This window comes from Sus scrofa, chromosome 15, assembly GCF_054392235.1.
Source record: "Sus scrofa isolate SSC_HxYL_T2T_F1_AM1 chromosome 15, Sscrofa_HxYL_maternal_Yorkshire_Landrace_v2.0, whole genome shotgun sequence".
NCBI classification, from domain to species: domain Eukaryota; kingdom Metazoa; phylum Chordata; class Mammalia; order Artiodactyla; family Suidae; genus Sus; species Sus scrofa.
In genome coordinates this window covers 133,358,952-133,381,453 of record NC_139397.1, presented here as the reverse complement: position 1 = coordinate 133,381,453, position 22,502 = coordinate 133,358,952, and the positions used below count along the sequence as shown (strand labels likewise).

At 44.3% G+C, this 22,502-nt stretch overlaps 1 long non-coding RNA gene and 1 pseudogene across 1 annotated transcript in view; one reads left to right on the top strand and one right to left on the bottom strand.

The window, feature by feature from the left end:
• Window positions 1-22,502, bottom strand: part of LOC146396135 (uncharacterized) — a 173,007-nt gene that overhangs the window by 114,312 nt on the left and 36,193 nt on the right. The window lies entirely within an intron of this gene.
• Window positions 15,032-17,939, top strand: LOC146396136 (fatty acid-binding protein 5 pseudogene; annotated as a pseudogene).

The window sequence follows — 22,502 nt, the reverse complement described above, 5'->3', positions numbered from 1 at the left end:
AAGAGCAAGTCACTCGCAGAGCCAGAACCTACACCCATGTCCTCCTTTCCCGCCACAAAACATCCCCCACATTTGGGTTCTTTTTCCACTATTTACAAAATTGTTTCACATTGATTTCTTAAAATTATTGACATACACCCTAAAAACCTCTCTTGTTCCACTATGGGGGATGTTTTATTTTCTTATCTAACTTAATTTTCTCTACCTTCAGTTTAAGCTCATTCTCTGTTGTAATGATTGCCATATTTTTTTAATAGGCATGATATTGTTAAACCTGATGCCTCAGACAATTATGTCAAGTAATCAGGTTAAGTATTTTGGTTGCTATTTACAGATGAGGAAACTGAAGCATAGACTCTAGTAAATTCTATGCAGTCCTGTACCTAAGTCAAGACGCAACCAACACTAGAACCTTAACTGTCTTGAGTCTTAGCTTAGGGCTCTTTCTTGTGGTCTAGGAAATATTTTTAAGCCCAGGTCCTGCCATTCTTCATCAGCTGAAGACTGCCCAAGCTCTTCATAAACAGGAACATAATGAACATTGCCTCATCTTTTCTTTTTCACACCATACAATCCCTTATCTTTTTAGATCTCCTTCCCGTGGTGCATATTGGTTCTCACTGTCCAAATCCAATTCCTCTTTTTCCTGGGCATACAGCTAAGCTACAACTCCCAGCCTCCCTTGTAGTTAAACATGGCCCTATGACTGATTTCCAGTCAATCGAATTTGAGCAGAATTCATGCACACCTTTCCCAGTTTGGCCCATAAAAATATTCCAAGCTCAGTGGTCCATGCTTACCCCCTCCTATCAGCTCAATGTAGATGAGCCTGGACACCTTAGAGCCATATATTGAAGATGGCGGAATTTCAAGATGGAAAGATCCTGGATCCTTCTTTCACTACTTGGAGAAAAATAGCCTACCCATCCAGAAAACACATTTAGAGCATATGAGCTATTATACATTTTGGGATCTGTTTTCTACAGCAGCCAGCAAACTGGCCTTGGTTAGAGACAACACTCTCTGGCCCAAGAAATCGCTTTGCAACACTCAGACTCTTAGTGTGAGATTAAACACTGAGGTAAGAAGAAGGCTCAGAGACCATAGATCATGCCCTTCTGCATCCAAGAGAAGGAAGTGAGATCCAGATAAGGGCAAATCTGGCATCTGACTTATGTCATGGACACCCAAAGGTCTCTGCAGGGCTAAAGAACCCATTCTCTGGCTCCTCATCCAGGGCTCTTTTCAGGATATAATGTTGCCGCCCTACTGGCGGGTGGTGGGTATAGTGTCCAAGACAGGCTTTAGAACAGGACTCAGACAAAGCTCACGGTCAGAAATATCTTCTGTACTTGTAACCAGAATCTCCCTGCTAGCAATTCACATGCATCTATTCGTATTCTGTCCTCAGAGAAGCCGAAGGGTGTCTGATCACCTGCTTCCCTATTAAAACCTTCCTGACACTTAAGAGTGAGTGTTAAATGACCCCACCATTTTCATTTCCCCAGCACAGCTATGGCCTCACAAGCATGTCTCATTTTCTAAAAGGTAAAAAGGCATCATGACCATAAAAGCCCCATAACCTTGGCCGGGGTGGTTGAAATGTTGGTCTACCCTTAACTGGTCCCATTGTCCAATTGTTTCTCCCATCACTCAGCAGGGCCCATGGTTTTCATTCACAGGACAGTGCTCTGGATCTGGAAGGAACTGGCGATGGTTTGTGTAGTCGATTTGCTATAGATATTTTACCCACTCTTATATCCCCAGAAGCCCTCTGGACACTAAACTGAAATCTAGAGCTTTCACCCTATTTCATGTAGGGGTGTACCAATATCTGCTTTGAAGCTTCAGATATGAACCTTTCCAGACCCGCATCCCAATCAATAAAGTACTTTAATCATAGGCCCTTAATATACCTATTGAAATATTTATTATTAAATATTTATTAAATATTTCAATAGGTATTGAAATACTGTCTATTGTTATGTAAATATAAATAATACCTATTGAATATTTATAAGGACATACTTGTGCCATTTACGAGTTGGTAATGTATATGATGCAGTATTTGCAAAAATGAGAATATCTAAAGGACAAGATAAAAGACCAACATGAATAAAAGTGCTATCAATTTCCTCCCTGGACCTGGTGGGCCCTTCTTCACAGTCCCCTCTTTGGAGAACATTTGGTTCATCAAAGTTTTTGAACTGAAGTCACAAACTGGCAACTTACAGGCCAAATGTAGCCCACAGATGTGTTTTGTTTGGCCTGAACAATGTTTTCTAAATTTTGTATTAGTTTCCAATGCTTAAAAATTGGACAAAGTCACGTAAAAATCTAGAGGTTTTTTTTAATCCATTTTGTTCACTCCTCTGTCCCTGGTGCCTGATGCTTAGTAGGCACTCAATAGATATTTGTTTAATTGACTTTCCAGCTTCTCTCAAAAAAAAATCAGGCTGGCTCATCTTCCTGGCAATAATCACCTGGAGTTGAATAGTGATTAGGCCCTGTAGCAGGGTGTGAGGTCACCAATCCTGAACCACAGTCCCCACCACTTCCTATAACCAACCAGCTTCATTCATGCCTGTTACATGCCTTGTCCCTGAACAATTGCTTTTGCCTAAGAACATCTTGGTTATGTGATGGCCTTAGTCACCCTCCATGAGATCAAACCAAATCAGTATTCCACATGAAGTCCAAAGACATAGGTTTGAGCCTGATTCTGCCAATTACTCTTCTTGGGGAATTTGCTCTCTAAGCCATAACCTCCTATCCTTTTCCAAAGGTTGTCTGGAAATAAAAATAAATACAATATTATCTGTGGGTTGTTTCGTAAGTTGTAAAGTCTTACGGAAATTAGAAAACATTGTTTTAGCCACTGTATTATCCTCCAAAAGGAATGACTAAGAGATAGGGGTGGAAATTCCTGATGTCACACCCCAGAGTGGACCACATTCCCCCCATGGTAGCCATACCTCTCTATACACCCATTCCCAGTCCTACCTCACATCCCACCATTTTAATGGGAGGTCAAATGATGAGACAGACCAGAGTAAGGTATCCAGCCCTAAAGGTTAGATTCAATCTCTCCTAATAAGAATGACCCCTTTATTTCATCCTGTCTCATGTCTAAGTCACTTATGCTTGTGACTTTAATCACAGTCAGACCCAGGTCCCCATACTTTGCTCCCAGAGACCACCAATGTGACCAGTGACTTTCTACAGCTAATCCTAAAAGCCAGTCCCTGCAACCTCCACCATTATCTCCACAAGTGTAAACCTGTCATGGACTTCTAATCTTGTCCTTCACCCCTTGGAAATATGCCCAAGAGAGCTTTTGTCTTCAACCTTTTTATCAGCAGGGAGACTATTTCTGTTACATGTAAGACTAGCTTCCCAGTAATGTCCCTGTCACACAAGTGCGCGCGCGCGCGCGCGCACACACACACACACACACACACACACACACAAAATCTCTCCCTCTCTCTCCCTTCTGGTTCTCCCTTAAATATCTTCCAGCTATAAGCCAACCTCACATAAAATGGTCAATATTCAACCATTTCTGACCTAGGAAAGGGGGTAATTTTATTATGGTTTAATTTAGTGCATTTAACCCAGAGATTCAGTCATGGATGTTTCTGTGACCTCTGAATCTTCCTATTTTTAAGCCAAAGTTAGTTGTTCTTATCCATCTTTCATGGTGATTGCACTGAGGCCCTGAGAAAAATACTTTAGCATCTCAAGTATGCTGGGGGTTTCCTTTTTTGTGGACCTGAGCTACTATTGCCAGACAATTCTGTGAACTAGAAACCCTGATTAAAGAAAAAAAAATAGGGATTCTACATGCAACAGATTCTTGCCTCTTTGGTCTCTTCCTGATCCCTGGCATTGGGGGTGGGGAGTGTTTATAAAATATATGCTGCTCTATGAAGTGAGAGCCTTCTTAACTAAGAAGAGCATCACATCAGGATTCCCAAGTCCCACGATCTTGGAAGTGCCACATTTCTCCTCCCCTCACTCTTTCAGCCCTTTATTAAGAGCTTCTCAAATTCCCTACCTCTGGCTTCTTTTGTTCTGTCATCAGCAGGAACTGCCTCTGCTACCTGCCCCCTCGCCTAAATCCCTCCTTCAACGTTCCCATTCTTCAGCTCAAGAGAGGAAAGAAGAGGGTCCAGGAATGCTGGGAGAATCCTCCCAACTTCCCACTGGTACCTGAAATGTTATGTATTAGGAGAAATCCTGTGGTATTAAACATTGTTCTCTCTGTGGCAGGGTCCCCATTTAAAAGACAAATTCCCCACATAGTAAGCATTTCTGAAACTATTCCATAGAATGCTAGTGTTCCAAGAAATATTCTTGGGTATTCATTTAAAAAAAGGGGGTTCTTTGGTCAAAAAAGTTTAGTAATTCCTGCATGCCATCCTTAGCCCTTTACAGGAATCTCATAATACACAGTATCGCATTCAAGACTCTGAGAGACCTTACAGTAGGGAACACTATTGAACTTGGCTTAATCTACTGTTTCCTAAACATACTCAGCAAAGGAAACTTTTCTTTCATGAAATTTTGTTTATCATTCCCTGGGCCTTCATGTCCCATGGAAAACATCTTGTGAAATTCTGCTTTATCTCTTGAGGGAGATTGGATGGGTTTAATACCTCACGTTCCCCTTGGGTGTGTAGAGAGCAGGGGTGGTGAGGACACTGGACCTCTTATCAATCCCCACCACCCTTGGAATGAACCCCACTCGCCAGCCTTGCGAATGGCTTTCTTCCTCTGTCCCGGTCACAAGCAATATCTGCAAAGAGCAAAGGATTCCCAAAAGCCTGCTCTAGCCTATGATCCCTCATCAATATGGGCCCTGAGCAATCCAACATGAATCTTCAAGAGACACGTTTAAGACAAGGAGATCCAAGGGGACTCCACCCAAAAGGGAGGAAATTGAATGTCCAAGTATGATACATTCTCTTTAGTCCCATTGCCCAATTCCAATTAGGCACACCCTGGTCTCCAAACTCATGCATAAGGGCTTCAACCCAGTCCCACCCAGGTGGGAGGCCCTTGAGGACCCTGCAGAAACCACGGACTTGGACATGGTGCCTCCTTTGTCAAATTCCTTGTGATTCATCTGGATCCCATGCTTTAGCATTTCAATTCCCTCTGCTGTTTATTATTCTGTTTCATCTACGCAATTTATCTCCCCACCTAGAATGTCAACTCCAGGCGGCTTGAGGCCATATCTTATCCTTCCTCCGTTTTCTCCGCTACATTATCTAGTTCCCAATAATAGGTACAGTGGAAGTACTTAATAAAAATACTAAATTGCTTAATAGAATCTCATCTGCTTTTTATCCACCCCAGGAAGGCAGGGAGGTAAAATAGGAAAACTCTCTTAACCCACCTCTTTTAACTGACTCAAAGACTCAACCAGTACCCTCCATTTCCACTGAGAAGTAAACCAGACAAGCCCACAGTACACTGATTGCTCACAGCCACTGGGCCACTTAAGGCCTAATGCACTTCTGTTCTCACTAATTGAGTTGTTTGCTTATCAAGAGTCAGTCGTGTTCCCAAATCTGCCCATGCCAGTTGTATGTGTTACTATAGCTATAAATTTTAAATCAAGTTACTGAGACACATGCTTCTTTCCCACTAGAGGAGAGAGTCTCCATTTGCCTCACCAGCTCCATTCTCCAACCTGCTCTGTGCCCCCGGAGGCTGACATTTGTAGACTGGAGCAATCAGGCATCCTTGTCCTCTGACTTCTGATTGGATTCAGTCAATGGAGTAGGAGATGAAAGGTGGCAAGAGAGAAAGATTGGACTATTCCCCTTGACGCCCTCCTTGAAGGTCTTGAGTTTGAGAATGGCTGAATTCCTCTAGCAAAAACCAGAGCACTTTCCAGCTATCTCTTATGAATATAAATGGGGGCACCATTACACCCAGGGATGGGGGCAGCCTCCACAGTGCCAGTCACCATACATTTCACCACCTCTTATTGGTTTCCCTCAACCCTGTCCACACAGCATAGTCCCCTTGCAAAACTCTTTTCAGCTCTTCCTTCTGAGTGTACCAACTTTTTCTTACCCCCAGAACTCTGACTGGTCCACCTGCTATATCTTTCCTCCTCTTTTCTAACAGAGACCATTTTGTTTTAATTCAGGGAGCATCTCCCTCAGGTCAGAGAACTTAAAAATATATATATTTAAAGAGATTAAGTAACTAACATAAAATCTCACAGCTCCAAAGTGGCATACCTGGGAATCTGTCTTAGCCTGGGTCATTCAAATAAGGCAGAGCCCTAAATGAAGATGCTGTGTGAGTAGTTTATTCAAGAATGCAATCCCAGAGTTAGGAGTAAGAGACAGGGAAATTGAAACAGGGAAGAAGGGAGAGCAACTGTTAGGATATGTTAACAAATTGGCCATCCCCCAATGGTTAAGGGCTGCCCCCACCCTGAGGCATTCATTGCTCTGCCCCTCCAGGTTGTGTATATACAGTGTCTAGTGGCTACTCATGTTGTGCCATCAGAAAACCCAGGACAGATAGCAAGAGGCACTCAGCAGGGGAATGAGTTTCCATCTTTGTGAAGGTTCATCTTTGTGAAATGGGTCAAAGTCTCTCTGGGGGTGGTCACTGTAGCAGTGGCTAGAAGTAATGAGCCCAAGAGAGATAAAGAGATACTCAAGAAGTGACCAATACAGTCCACCCCTTTTACCACAAATCTGCTCATGCCTTCCCTCCCCTAAATCTAATTTATCACAGTCTCCATCAAGATTGTGGCCAGCCACATCTCCCCAAAGAATTAATAAAAAAAGAATTAGTGAAACCAGCTACACTATAGCTGTCCTGAAGCCATAACTAATGTTCATCACCTGCTTCCTCCACCACCCTTTCTAGGTTCCCTCCTTCAGTCTGCATTTGGATTGATCAGGGTTGCTTTCCTGGTAGGGCATCACAGACCCCAACCAGGATCCGCGTCTTTAGTTCCCCTTCCTTTATTAGGCCACAGATGTCAAAATTGCTCATCCACTAATATCACTGAGCAAGGAAGCAAAAAATGATACCCAATGAATCCCATGAATTCCAGATATATTCCTCTCTTCCCTTTGTTGTATAGAAGCCCCATGTTTCCTCATATCAGTCAGAGTCAATACCCCCACCAGTGTAGTTATTCTTTTTTTGCCCACCAGTCCACTGGCATGAGAAGCTCAAAGTGAGCGGGCAGTAGTGGTCATGGTAGAGGGCCCAAGATACTACTTGTCATCTAAAGGGGGTGTTTGGTGTGCTCCAAAACACTGAACCCCTTAAAATGTACTCCATCTTCAAACAAATAGATCTTTGAATCTTTGTGGAACTTAACTCCCACCTCCTGGCAAGTGTGTGCCTTAGCAAGGCCCTTCCTGCTGACAAGTCCTGTTAGCACAATCTCATCAGTATCATGAATAGAGCACAAGAGAAGTTACTCTGAGGACTATACCCCTGTCATGGAGACAACATTTAATACATATGGACTTTCTTCCTTCTCCTATTTCACTTATTTCTTCTGTTCTCTCTGGTGCACACTTTCTTACAGGTAAGGAGGTATCCATCTCAAGAATTTGGTTTAATGAATTTGGTCTAGGCGTCCCATCTCAGGAGGCCTGCTTTTGTGATCAATAGGACCATGAATTCCAGGAAGCATAGGCAAGTTGTATTAGTTATTATGAACTCTTCAAACCTAGGCAATTCCTAGCACAAAAATTTGTGGAGTTGAACTAAATGATTTCAGTTGAGTAATCAATCCCTATGGAGTACTAGTTGCCTTTTGCCATAATTCTCTGCCGCTGGTGTAAGAAATGGAGGAACAAGGGTTTCCACTAATATGTGTCACCAAGTTCCTCTTCCTTAAGGACTGCCTTTCCTGGGATGCCTTTAATCATATAGAGTTCCCTTGACATCATTTGTGCAAACCAGAGCCCAGAGGAGAAGCAACAGCTGGAGAGGGCCAGAATCCTGGAGACAGAGGCTTGCCATCGAGACATATGGAAATATTTTGTACACTCTCACAGCAGTCCCTTATCCACTCCCCTCCCCATGTCATTCCATTTTCACATTTACCATGCACCTGCTGTGTGTTAAGCACAGTGATTTTATATAGATTAGTTCACCTTGTGAAGAACAGAGATTCCAGATTATCCCTGGGCTGGCAGAGTGGAAGGATGATCTTGGGTAAGTTCCTGGCCTGTTTCCAGATCTCTAGCATGAGTGGGTGTGCTATATGATCTCTCAGGATTCTTCCAATTTGCTAAACTTCTATGCAGCCCTGAGACCTAGTTTCTCCTTCCAGAAGGCCCTGTAAAACTTTCTTAACCTGAGCTTCCCCTCCTGGAAGGGAGCCTAAGCCAAGGGCTTGAGTGCAGGAGGCTTAGTTTTTGAAGTGATCCCAGGAGACAGGAATGGGGCAACAGAAAGGAAAGAGGGAGGGAGGAAGGGAGAAGGGAAGAAAGGAGGGAAGGAGGGAAGGAGGGAAGGAAGGAAGGAAGGAAGGAAGGAAGGGGAAGGGAGGAAGGAAGAGAAGGAGGGAGGGGGGAGAGAAGGAGTGGGGAAGGAAGAAGGAAGGAAAGAAAGCAAGCAAGCAGACTAAAACAAGAGTGCATTGCTGAGCTGGTCACCACTGTAGGAAACTGAGGTTTAGTCTCACTGGCATGTTCTTCAGAGCTATATGGAATGTATTCGTAATTTCATGCACCAGAGGATGGAAAGATAGGAACATTTTCCTAGAAGCTCCCATTCCACTGGTCAGAGGCTGTCCCATGGAGGTTAACTGCTTACCCTGCCCAGTTTGCCCCACAGCAATGACCAGCAGCTCTGTATAGTAACATCAGAGAAGTCCCAGCAAGAAGTAAGGGATGCAGGATGCAGCTTAGATGAGGACTGCTGGGGGCTCTGAGCTAGTTGCCACAGCTGTGGTATAAAAATGGGGCCAAGGGTATGTACAATTAAGTTTTGCCAGATTCAATAAAAATATAGTGTGCTCAGTTAAATTTGAATTTTCAAATCAACAATGAAGAAGTATATGCCCCATGCAATTTGGGGGACATGCCTATATTAAATAAAGTATTCAGTATTGATCTGAAATTCAAATTTGACCACATATCCTATATTTTTTCTGGCAAACCTATAATATGTAATTGGGCATAGGAGGCAGGCCACACTAAGCCCCACCCCAACCTCTTCAGTCATCTTTAGGGACTTTATCTATTTGCCTTGAAGATCATTAGATTTCCTATTCTCCACGATTCGGGTATAGAAGTGGGCTCAATTATAAATGGTGAACTATGGCTTCTCTGTACAAGGCAGGAGAAGCAGCAGGAAAAAATAATACAGCTGGGTGAGATGAAACGGAACACAGAATTTCTAGTTCTACAGGGACTCAAAGCCCAGAAAAGGAATCCTGTGCTTGACACTTAAGACTTCATGCTGAGCAAATCCAGGCCTGTGCTGGGCTTCCCAGCATGCCCCTCCGTAAATGTGAGCACCTGCAACAATGTCAAGGCATACAAAGGAATAAAGAACAGAAATACTAATTTTCATTAAAAGTGAAGATACAAATGTCAGAAGTCAGTATTTTCATCTTGCACACCCTTTGGCTGTTTTCAGGCAGACTTCTCTTCCCCCAAAAATACCAAATGTGATCAATCTTAAAAGCACTTGGATGTTTCTTATTTTGAGTTTGGGAATTAAAAAACAAAATAAAAAATAAAGTGCTTAAAAAATAATACTGTCTATATTTTTTCTTGTAGCTTCAAAAGTTCCAGAACTTTTACATTGTTCATGAGTAAGTCCTCCTCAGTCCCTGTGCCATCAGAAGCCTGGCTTTCCACCTGCCCAGGTCCTTAATCGGACAAGAGTGATGGTTCCACTTGAATCCCTGGACTTTTTTCTTTTTAAGGATGCACCTGTACACATGGAGGTTTCCAGGCTAGGGGTCAAACCAGAGCTGCAGCTGCTGGCCCACAGCACAGCCACAGCAACTCCAGATTTGAGCTGCATCTTTGACCTATGCTGCAGCTTGCAGCATTGGCAAATCCTTAACCCACTGAGTGAGGCCAGGGATCAAATCTGCATCCTCATGAACACTATGTCATGCTGTTAACCCACTGAGCCACAATAGGAGCTCTAAATCCCTGGACTTTATCCCTCATCCATGATGAGGATGAAGCTGAATTGTATTGAGGTTGCATTTGCCATGTTGGAAACTTGGGTCTATCTCACACCCTGGACAAGAGGCGGAAGCTGCATGCTCACCTTAATATGGGATCAGCCCCAACAGCAGAAGACTGAGCTATAAGAATTCTAGAGCATGGTTCCTAATGAGTTTGCCAAAGGTGAGTGGAAAGGATCATGGGGTTATTTTAGCAAGCCTCCTCATTTCATTGAAGAAGATGCTCAGTCCTATGGGTGGACTGGATTTTGCCATTTGACAGGATCAAGAGAAGAACCCAGTGCTCCTTCCTCACCTCATTCCCAGATCCTTCCCCCTGACTGTATTACCCCCTTAATATTTGTGTTGTTCTCTTATGGCAAGGGCTTGGGTGTGATAACAAACAAAAGTTCCCCTAGATAACCCACTAGGACAAGTTTTCAAATTCTACTACTATGAACATCTATTCCTAATGACCTAGAAAGCAGATGAAAACCATATATTGCTCAAGGCAGTAACTATGATCTGCTTGCTGTCAAAGAAATCTGTATGCAAACCCTGGTTCTGTCATTCATGTAACTTTTAGCAGGTAACCCAGCTTACCTTAAAAAATGGGCAGATGACCTCTGCTCAATTCACTGAATTATTGTGAGGTGCAAATCGCTTCCCATGTCCCACACACTAGCCTTCAGCTGCATGTAGTTATTTAAGTTGAAACATAAATAAGATAAAGGAAACATTCAAGTCCTTACCCACGCAAACCGCATTTCAAGCGCTGGATAGCCACCCATGATTGGTAGCTACCATACTGTACAAGTCAGGTATAGAACAGTGACACCATCACAGAAAATTCCATTGTACAACACGGCCTGAGGATACTCCAAATGCCTATAAACCATACCAGAGGGTTCTTCAGAATTTAGTCCCAACCTACGTGTCCAACCTACGTTTCCTGCCACACCCACTCCCCTCATATTCTACACAAACTTCATGTTTTTTCCTGGCCAGTACTTTCACCTGTTTGTGACTTTCTTCATGCAGTTTTCCTTTGTCGAGAATGCCCTCCCTACCTGTTACGCCATGCTATCTTCTGATCCCATCCGTCTAGAAAACCCTGCTCACAATTCCAGACCCAGCACAAGAAGCTCCTTCTTTGGGGCAGTGTTCACGATGCTCCCAGAAGGGATTAATCAGTCCCTTTTCTCTGGTTCCTCCATTGATGACCCAACTGCCACATCTATGCTCCAAAACCCTTGGCTGCAGGGCCTGGATCTCATTCAACTCTGTACCACAGGGGCTTTGCCCAGTGCTGGGAAGAGTAGAGCTCTTAGTCCATGTCAAGACCATGGATCTTATTTCTTACTACCACCATGCTCCCTCAGTGCAGCAGTTCCCAACTCTGGCTCAGTCATAGTTGTTGGCCCTCAAGGTAAAGATTTCCCCACCAGCTGCTGGCTCCCCCTGAGCTGGCAAAGTTGTGGAGAGATGCCCCAGTTAGAAGCAGGGGCTCAGTCATGTTGGTGGCCATGGGGAAGAGGTCGGTTGAAGAAGGAAGGCCCTGAGAAGAAGAGCTGGCTCCTAGGAGGGAGAGGGCTAGGAAAGGCAGCCCTAGAACACACACACTGACCACTCTCTCCCAATGGAATACTCTCTGCCTGACCTCTCTGGTGGCCATCCCAGCCTCCCACGTGGGCCTTCTCTCCGAGGCACTGCCCCACATGCCTGCCACACAGGCCCAGGGGCCAGCAAAGCCTCCTGTGGCTGAGTGTCCCCTGTGCTTGAGGACCCCTTTCCAAACAATTGCATCCCCACCTTATTCCTCATTGCCTCTCCCACCCATGTCTTCTCCTGTGTTCTTTTTTCAATAGAATATGTAAATCAGTTAAATAAGAGAAACACATATACTTCATGTAGTGTACTCTGTCCAATTTCTTATTAGTTCTTTTTTATTGGTTTTTTCCTAACACAATTATTTTATTACAGTTCCAGAAGATACTGTAAATCAAAGGTTTCCAGACATTTTGATTTGGGGAAAATTTTTTTAAGAAACACTGTTTTAAAGAAAAAAATTGAAATCACAGGGCATTTTAGACCTCCTCTCCCATTAGCTTTTTTTTTTCTAATTATTTCTTAGGAAGGAAGTTTTTTCTTTTTTCAGTAGCAATTTTTTAAAATAATTATTATATATTTTAACATTTTAATGGGGTCAACATTGATTTATAACATTATATGTTTCATATATATGCATGATATTATATTTCTATTTCTGTACTATGCTACAATGTTCTCACCGGCAAAAATTAATTTCCATCCATCACCATACAGTTGATCCTCTTATTTCTGCTCTTATTTCTACTACCAGCCTCACCATCCTTCTAGCTTCCTGGTTAGAAATCCCCCATCAAACTTGACCTCCCCCTTCCTTCTCCCCCAAGCCCACCTCCTGCCATCAGTCAGAAAGCCCTGCCCATTGGACCTCTGCAGTGTCCTTAACTCTCTGCCACTGGACTTATCTGGTGCCTATCTCTTCTCGTGTGGACCACATCACTGTAATAGCTTCCTAACCAGGCTTTCCTTCTCTAATCTGTGGCCTTCCCATCCATCCTGTGAGAATGGTCCTCCTAAAATACATTCTCTTCCTCCCTGGCCTCTGCTCTCTGCCATTGTCCCTGTCCCGGACTCCTAAAACAAGTATTCAAGTCCCTCCTGGATCTGACCCTTTGGCTGCCTTCCCTTCTCAAGGACATGCCATCCGCTTTCCCACCTGTGAGAGCACTTTTATGCACCAGGCATTTCACCTATCTGAAAAATAAATTCTCAGAGGTAGTTACTCTTATTATTTACAGTTTTCAAAAAAAAACTAAGGCACAGAGAGGTTAAATAGCTTGCCCAAAGCCATACAGCTAATAAGTGAGGGAGCCCAGATTCAACCTTCTCAGTGTAACCATGATGCTCGTGTCTAACTAGATTTACTGCCAGAAGTGGCTGTATCAGGGTTATATCCCCACCCCACCCCCAATGCTCCTGAGATCTGAGATAAATACTGTGTGTGGTGCGGGGGGGGGGGGGGGGAGTACTTAGTAACCAGAGCGTGAAAACTGGGCAGATGCTGGTAAAGAAGAACAAAAGAATGGGAGCCAAGAAGAGGTCTCATGGTTCTCAGACTTTCAACCATGTAGGTCTCTGAAAAGCACCCTGACTGGACTAGAGCCACCAAGTGTAAGTGACCCAGCCTGGAGGATCAGCCTGACACCAGAGGAGTGCCAGTTGGACCGTAGGCAGCAGCAATTTGTTCCTGGTTGAAGCCAAGCCACTTGGAGTTATGGGATCAGCAGATGTCAGGGGAAGGTGGGGTCACAGAAGCCCAATCAACCTGTTATTGGTATAACTAGCTCTTCCAGGGGGACTGCACCCCTGGTTCTCAAAATGAGGTTCAAGGGCCTCAGACAAAAGGAACTCCCCAGAGGGTTACCTAATTTCAGATACGGGGGCCCCACCCTACTCAACCATAGTCTCTAACTTTGAAATCTGCATTTTTCGCAAGCTCCTTTAGTGATTCTGATTTGCTCTCAAACCTGAGAACTGCAAACCTACATAGCCAGTTGTCTTAAACTAGATTCTGCAGAAGCAGATCCTGAAAGAAGAGTTCCTACGTGGTAATTTATTATGGAAGTCCCATCCCCACCCCCACCCCACCTCACAAAGGGTGATAAGAATGGAGGAGCTGAACAAGAAGGGAGAAATCTAGCAAGGATGTAAATTCAGACAAATTCCAGCAGAGGGTAGCTTCTCCCTGATCCCCCAGAGACTCTAGAAGGCAAGTCATGACTCCAGGGTCAGCCACCCCAAGTCCTTCAATTATAAAGACCTCCATCACATCTAAGACTTTGGGGAGTTCCTGCTGTGGTGCAGGGGGTTAAGAACCTGACTGCAGGAGTTTCTATTTTGGCTCAGCAGAAACTAACGCGACTAGTATATATGAGGATGCAGATTCAATCCCTGGCCTTGCTCAGTGGGTTAAGGATCCAGCGTTGCCGTGAACTGTGGTATAATTTGCAGACGATGTATCTGGTGTTGCTCTGGCTGTGGTGTAGGCCAGCAGCTGTAGCTCCAATTCGACCCCTAGCCTGGGAACTTCCATATGCCACACCTGCAGCCCTTAAAAGAAAAGGAAAAAAAAAAAAGAATCTGACTACAGCAGGTCAGGTATCTGTGGAGGCACAGGGGCACAGGTTCACTCCCTAGGCTGGCACAGTGAGTTAAAGGATCCAGTGTTGGGGCATAGGTCACAACTGCAGTTCAGATTCAATCCTTGGCCCAGGAACTTTCATATAGTGCAGCCATAAAAAAATGAAAAAAAAAAAAAAAGGAGTTCCTGTCATGGAGCAATGAAAATGAATCTGAATAGGAACCATGATGTTGTGTGTTTGATCCCTGGCCTTGATTAGTGGGTTAAGGATTCAGCGTTGCCATAAGCTGCAGTGTAGGTCACAGACGCAGCTTGGATCTGGCATTGCTGTGGCTGTGATGTAGGTCACCAGCTGTAGCTCCGATTTGACCCCTAGCCTGGGAACATCCATGTGCTATGGGTTCAGCCCTAAAAAGACAAAACAAACACACACACACACACAAAAAAAAAAAAAAAAAAAAAAAAAAAGGAAAAAAAGAAAAAATATATATATAAAGACTCTTAATTTTCTAGTCAAGTCAAGTACCTTGTTTATTAGCATGAAAAATGATGGAAATGGGTTCTTTTGTGAAATTAAAGTATGTTCAATGTGTGGATTGGCTAAAATAGGTTAGAAACACTCTCCACCTCACATGAAGAAGGTGTAAGAAGCAGCAATGACCATCATTCAGCATCCAGGAGAAAGATGGTACCTGGTAAAGAGCATAGACTTGGATGAAAACACAAAGGCAGTAGAAGTGGGAATGGCCCTTTCAAAAGTGGGCACAATGGCCAAACCAGATTGGGTCATCTCTCTGGATGAAAAAAGCCTCATCAAAAAACTAAAAGCATTTTGAAAACAACACAGTTTTCTTGTAACCTAGGAAAGAGGGTTGAAGAGATGGCAGCTGATGGCAGAAAAACTTGGATCTGCACTTCACAAATGGTGCATTGTTTAAAATCGCACCCCATGGAGTTCCCGTCGTGGCGCAGTGGTTAACGAATCCGACTAGGAACCATGAGGTTGCGGGTTCGGTCCCTGCCCTTGCTCAGTGGGTTAACGATCCGGCCTTGCCGTGAGCTGTGGTGTAGGTTGCAGATGCGGCTCGGATCCTGCATTGCTGTGGCTCTGGCGTAGGCTGGCGGCTACAGCTCTGATTCGACCCCTAGCCTTGGAACCTCCATATGCCGCGGGAGCAGCCCAAAGAAATAGCAAAAAGACAAAAAAATAAATAAATAAATAAAATCGCACCCCAAAAAAATAAATACCTAGGAACAAACCTGACTAAGGAGGTGAAATACTTATGTGCTGAGAATTATAAAATATTAATCAAGGAAATTAAAGAGGAGTCAAAGAAATGAAAAGATATCCCATGCTCCTGGATTGGAAGAATTAATATTATTAAGATGGTCATACTACCCAAAACAGTCTGCAGATTTAATGCCATCCCTGTCAAATTACCTGTGACATTTTTTGCAGAACCCAAAGAAATATCCAAAAATTTATATGGAACCAAAAAGACCCATACTTGCCAAAGCAATCCTTAAGGGGAAAAAAAAAAAAAACAAGCAGGAGAGAACTCTCCCACTCTCCCAAACTTCAGACAATATTACAAACCTGCAGTAATCAAGACAGTGTGGTACTGGTACAAAAACAGACATATGGATCAATGAAACAGAATAGAGAGCTTAGAAATAAATCCAGACCCCTACAGTTAATTAATCTTCAACACAGAAGGCAAGGCTATAAAATGTGGAAAAGACAGTCTCTTCAGCAAGGGGTGCTGGCAAAACTGGACAGCTGCATGTAAATCAATGAAACTAGAACACATCCTCACATCATGCACAAAAATAAACTCAAAATGGCTTAAAGATATAAACATAAGACAAGATACCATAGAATTCCTAGAAGAGAACATAGGCAAAACATTCTCCGACATCAACCATACAAACGTTTTCTTAGGTCAGTCTCCCAAGGCAATAGAAATAAAAACAAAAATAAGCAAATGAGACCTAATCAAACATATAAGCTTTTGCACAGCTAAGGAAACTGTAAAAATAAAATAAAATAAAAAGACAACCTATGAAATAGAAGAAAATAGTTGCAAAATAAGCAACCAACAGAGGTTCAAGTCTCCAAAATATGCAAACAACTCATACAAATTAACAAAAACAAACAAACAACACAATTGAAAAAGAGGCAGAAAACCCAAATAGACATTTTTTCAAAGAAGACATATGAATGGCATAGGCACATGAAAAAAAATGCTCAGCACCACTAATTACTAGAGAAATGCTAATCAAAACTACAATGAGGTACCAACTCACACTGGTCAGAATGGCCATCGTTAATAAGTGTACAAATAGCAAATGCTGGAGAGGGTGTGGAGAAAAGGGAACACTCTTACACTGTTGGTGGGTAAATTGATATAACCACTATGGAAAACTGTATGAAGTTTCCTCAGAAAACTGAATACAGAACTACCTTATGATCCAGCAATCCCATTCTTGGGCCTATATCTGGACAGATCTTTCATTCAAAAATATATGTGCACCCCTAGTTCATCGCAGCACTATTCACACTTAGCCAAAACATGGAAACAACCTAAATATCCACCAACAGATGAGTGCATTAAGAAGATGTGGTACATGTACCCAATAGAATACTACTCGGCCATAAAACAGAATAAAATATTGCCATTTGCAGCAACTCAGATGCAACTAGAGATTCTCATACAAAATGAACTCAGAAAGAGCAAGACAAATAACATATGAAATCACTTATATGTGGAATTTAATATGTGGCACAAATGAACCTATCTACAGAACAGAAACAAACTCAGGGACATAGAGACTTGTGGTTGCCACAGGGGAGGGGGAAGGGAGTGGGATGGACTGGGAGTTTGGGGTTGGTAGATGCAAACTATTACATTCAGAATAGATTAGCAGAAGTTCCCATCATGGTGCAACGGAAACGAATCCGACTAGGAACCATGAAGTTGCGGGTTCCATCCCTGGCCTCGCACAGTGGGTTGAGGATCCGGCGTTGCCGTGAGCTGTGGTGTAGGCTGCAGATGCCGCTCGGATCTGGCATTACTGTGGCTGTGGCATAGGCTGGCAGCTGTAGCTCCAATCTGACCCCTAGCCTGGGAACCTCCACATACCACGGGTACAGCCCTAAAAAGCAAAAAAATAGGTAGATAGATAGATAGATAGATAGATAGATAGATAGATAGATAGATAGATAGATAAGCAATGAAGTCCTACTGTATAGCACAGGGAACTACATCCAATCTCTTGGGACAGAACATGATGTGGGGATGACATGAGAGAAAAAATGTGTATATATGTGTAAATAGGTCACTTTGCTGAACAGGAGAAGTTGGCACAACATTGTGAAATAACTATAATTTAAAAAAAAAAAAAAAGGTGCATTGGTTCAACACCAGGAATGGAATGAGAAAGGAAAATACAAGGACCTGAAAAACAAAAGATGGAAAATTAGTTGTTGGATGCATTATAAACAATGTCACCTGCGTTCAGATTTATGAAAAACCAGAAGAACCATCTCATCATCATGTTTGATGACAATAGCTGTGGGATGATAAGTAAGCTCAGTTCAAATCTCCATACCGCTTCTTTTTTTTTTTTCTTTTCATGACCGTGTTCAATTATCTTTATCACAAGCATTTTACATGCAACTATTTCAAAGTATTCCTTTAATTAGGATCAACCCTTTGGTGGTTAGTAAATAAATGTGGTTTTTGCTTTAAAAAAAAAAAATTCAAGCAGGAGGGTAACTCCCAACAGAGCTTGTAGCTATTATCCCAACAAAGAAGATATTATACAGTTGTGTGCTTATAAGGCTGTGTCAAGTTCTAAAATCTTTGTAACTTTTCCCACCTCCAGTAAAACAAAGATGCAGGCAGGTAGAGTAGGAGATGAAAGGCTTACCTTTGGTGACAGGGAGGAAATTGGCAAAAGCCAGTCTTTGTTGGAGAAGGAGAAGACTAAGGAATGGAATGGAAGGTGGCAGCTCCCCCGGAGAGAGAGACAGGAAGCTACTTTAATGAACCAGAATAGGAGCTGCCATGGCCTGGGCAAGGCCAGGCCTTGGGCTAGGTCTTTTCCTTACCTGATCTTGCTTAGTTTTCCCAAGATGCCAAAGGCTATGTCTAGTTTTTCTCTTTACAGATAAGGAAACTGAAACCCAGAGGAGTTCAGTGACCCACCAGATCACTCCACTGGAAAGTGGCAGAGTCCAGGAGGTGACCTGCACCAGAAAGTGTTTCGGGCCCAGGGCAGATCTGGCAAAGGCTTCATAGAGGGAGGGAGAGGGGGGAGCCTGAGAACTGTGGGGGGCTGATGAGCCTGGGGCCGGGAGCGAGGGGGCCAGAGGGAAAAGGTAAGGCAGCCCTCCCTTGGGAGAAGCCCTTCAGACACAAACCAACAGTTATTAATCAAATGCTATGTGCTGGCTGTTAAATTAGTGCTCTCTCTGTTCCCTTAGACTCCAATCAAGGGGAAGAAAAAAAAGAAAAAGAAAAGCTTTGTCAGTGAGTATCCAATTACAAAGTTGAGACATGGAAAATCTTGGAGCCAGAACCTGCAAACTCAGCAGCCTCTGAGTTCAGTTGGCTTCAGATTCTGATATTTGAAAAAGCAAAGGTTCCTGGAAGTTTTATTCTCCTCTTTATTTCCTCTTTCCCTCTCTCCCTCTCTCCTTCCCTCCTTCCTCCTTCTCTCCTACCCTTCTTCCTTCACCCTTCCCTCCTCCTGCCGTTTATTCATGCAGGCAGCAAATATTGCCAACACCAGGGTCACGAAGGAAAATGTTTCCTAAGCATCTTCCTTTTCATTATTTCCTCTGACCCTGACGTCCACTCCAAGAAATGTGAAGTATCACCATCTTTTTTTTTTTCTTTTTTCTTTGCCTCCTTGGCTTGAGGTGGGTTATCAGTTCCCAGACCAGAGATTGAACCCTGACCATGGCAGTGAAAGCACCATGTCCTAATCACTAGGCCACTAACGAACCCCCTCATCATCCCCATTTTACATGATGAGGAAATTGGTCACTGGCCATGTGTGGACTTGAACTCAGAACTCTCTTAGCCTAAACCCCTTGGTTTTTGCTGTTTTTCCCATACCCCAGATCCCCACGCTCACCTTTTCCGTTCTGAGGCAGCTGTTGAACAAACTTAGCCAACCTCATGTGCTCCGTCCCCACTCATACCAAGGTTGCCAGCCTAGGAGGGGCAGGCAGGGACAGCAAAAGAGCTGTTTGGCAGGCAGCCCTGAGTGTCCCAGGTCATGTCAGTGATGGGCTGGCTGGAGGATAAGCCAAATGGCAGGGGAACAGGACACCAAAAGGGAGAACATGTCAACCATCTTCAAATCTCCTAGTTGAGAGGTGTGAACATCGAGAACCAGAACACCGTGTGTACCTGCTTCAGAGGGGCCCCTGGGGCTGAGGTCAGTCAGAGGACGCTGCTAGAGGGACAAGAATGGGAGAGAAGAAAGGAAGATGGGCGGGTGGAGGTGGAGGGACCCTGCCCACAAAAGGATGGGGATGCGGAATCGAAGGGGCGGGTCAAATGGGATGAGGCTGGTTTGAAGACTTCCCAGCATCATGAGACACTGGCAGGGAGAAAGCACTACCCCACCACCTTGCAGGGAGTCTGGATGGGCTGAATGGAGGAAGGGCCCCGCCTCTGCCTGGAGGCCTGAGAGGATCCAGGTGGGAGAGAAAACAAGGCTGACCTCAGAGGGGAGGCTGACCTCAGGATGGGGGCAAGATGAGAAGGGCTCTGGCCCGAAAGATGCAGAATCTAGAACTTCTGCCTCCCCCAGAGCTTTAGCACATGTTCTTTCCTGTTTCTGTGATGGCAAAGATAAACAGGGATGAAAACAAGCCCATAAAACATGCACAACTCCTCTCTCACCTCCCTTAATGCTGTAGAAAGCCACCCCATGGGGACAGGGTTTAAGAGAACACAGAAATAGGTCCAATACAGAGTTTGAAGATTCTATTCCCACCCCCACCCCACCCTCCCGGATTCAGGAAGGTCACCCTTGCCACTTGGGCAGTAGCTGGTCGCCTACCTCTCCCCACTCCCACCCCACCCCCACCCCTTGGCTTGGGAAACTGATCAGGATAAGCTGCCCCGAGGTGGACGCCAGCACAGGTCATCCAATCTCTGGAAACGACAGCCCAGCCCCTTATCTCCACCGCCATCAGGCAGCCTTGGCAAGAACAGGCTCTGGTTACAGGGTATAAACAGCCACAGAATCAGCTGGCTCTGGTCTGGCCCCTGCCCTTGGCTTCTGCCTTAGGGGAGATGGAAGGCAGGGAGGGGGGTGGAGGCAGGATTCCCAAGGTGGGCCACTCCCTCTCGGCTCTCTACATCCTCCCCACCATTCTGCACATCTCTGAATTTTCCCCAGAGACCACACATCCTCCTTTCCTAGGGTAGTCATGTGTACGGGTCCTGGTGACCTCAGCATAGGCAGCACTATACACGAGCAGCCCATCTCCCAAGTCCATCAGGTAATAATTGTGTTGCTTTTGGCCAAAGGCCATCTCATCATCCCCATGCACACACAGTCCCTTTCCTTTGAGCAACAGATACTCCGTATGTGTTTGTCTTCCTTCTAATCTTAACCCGTGGGAAAGAGGGTTTGTCTCTTTTTGGCTTAATCAGTCCCCGGTCGTACCCAAAGTCACGTGTCTTTGGAGTGTTTCACCAAGAACTGCTGATGGTCATACATGTGCATGGTGGGGATGGCCAGGGTTAACTCTGCAAACCCAACAGAAGGGGCCTCTCTGTCTCTGAAGGAGAAACCAGAAATCCAAGGCTGGTCTTCTTGCCAAAAGGTCCTCCCCATAACCTTCAGAACCAATGGCTGCTGGGCTGGGACTCTTCTGCCTGGTGGCTGAGACCTTCCAAGAGCAGATGACATCCAGGGAGCCCAGCCAGCTGTGTGGATTCTGTATGCAGATTCTGAATAGAGTAGAAGAGGGAGCTCCCATTGCGGCCCAGGGAGTGAAGAACCCAGCATACTGTCTGTGAGGATGCGAGTTCAATCCCTTGCCTAGCTCAGGGTTAAGGATCTGGTGTTGTGCCAAGCTGCAGCAAAGTCACAGATGCAGCTTGGAGCCAGTGTTGCCATGGCTGTGGTATCAGCCAGCAGCTGCAGCTCCAATTCAACCCCTGGCCCAGGAACTTCCATGTGCTGCAGGTGTGACTCTAAAAAGAAAGAAAGAAAGAAAGAAAGAGAGTAGAAGAAGCCACTGACAGCCTAAGTCAGTCCACCCTCGTGTTGATCCCAGCAGAGTGTCAGCTAGCAAAGGGCAGGAAGATGGCCTTGACCCAGGCTCCCTGCCACCTCAAGGCTTCTACCTGGCAGGCTTGTGGAATTTCTCTCTAGCTCTTACTTCACAATTATAAATTAATTCTCCATCAGTATGAGGGGACTAGGTTGCTGTTGTGTAATCTTGAAAGTTTCTCCACTTCTCCATGAGTCTGTTTTCTCCACATAAAAATGCACGTTCTCGTCTATCTAGAAGTATCTGATCAATCTATACATGTCAATCGATCCATATATGCCAATCAAGACACACTTATGATCAATCATGGCAGCCTTTCTTATTTTGATAATGTAAGAAAACAGATGGCTAAAAGAGCTGGGGCCTTTAGAAACTGAGGGAAGATGCAAAAATTACTCCCAGAAAAAAGAAGAGGCAGGGGACAGAGGACAGACTTCAAAAGACCGTGCTACTGTGTCTGAAGGAGGCTCCTTGCATTTCTGAAGAGACCAGACCAGGCAGGGCCAGGGTTGTGTGGTTTTAGTTATTTAGCTACCAAGTTCCGTTGCTTTCTATCATTTATGAAGTCAGTTTATATAGATTGGGGGGGGAGGGTGTGTGTGTGTGTGTGTGTGTGTGTGTGTGTGTGTGTGTTCTAAGTTGGCTGACTTGAAATTCCTTCTTAAAAGAAGAAATTTCCTTTCCTTTAAAAGTGTTTATTGATCCTATACAAAAGAGAGAAAACCTTATGTACCACAAATAAACATTACGTACAGCAGTAAATACCTGGGGCCACCCCAGCGCCACCCCCGCCCCCGACAATAGTTTAGTAAGAAGTCCTG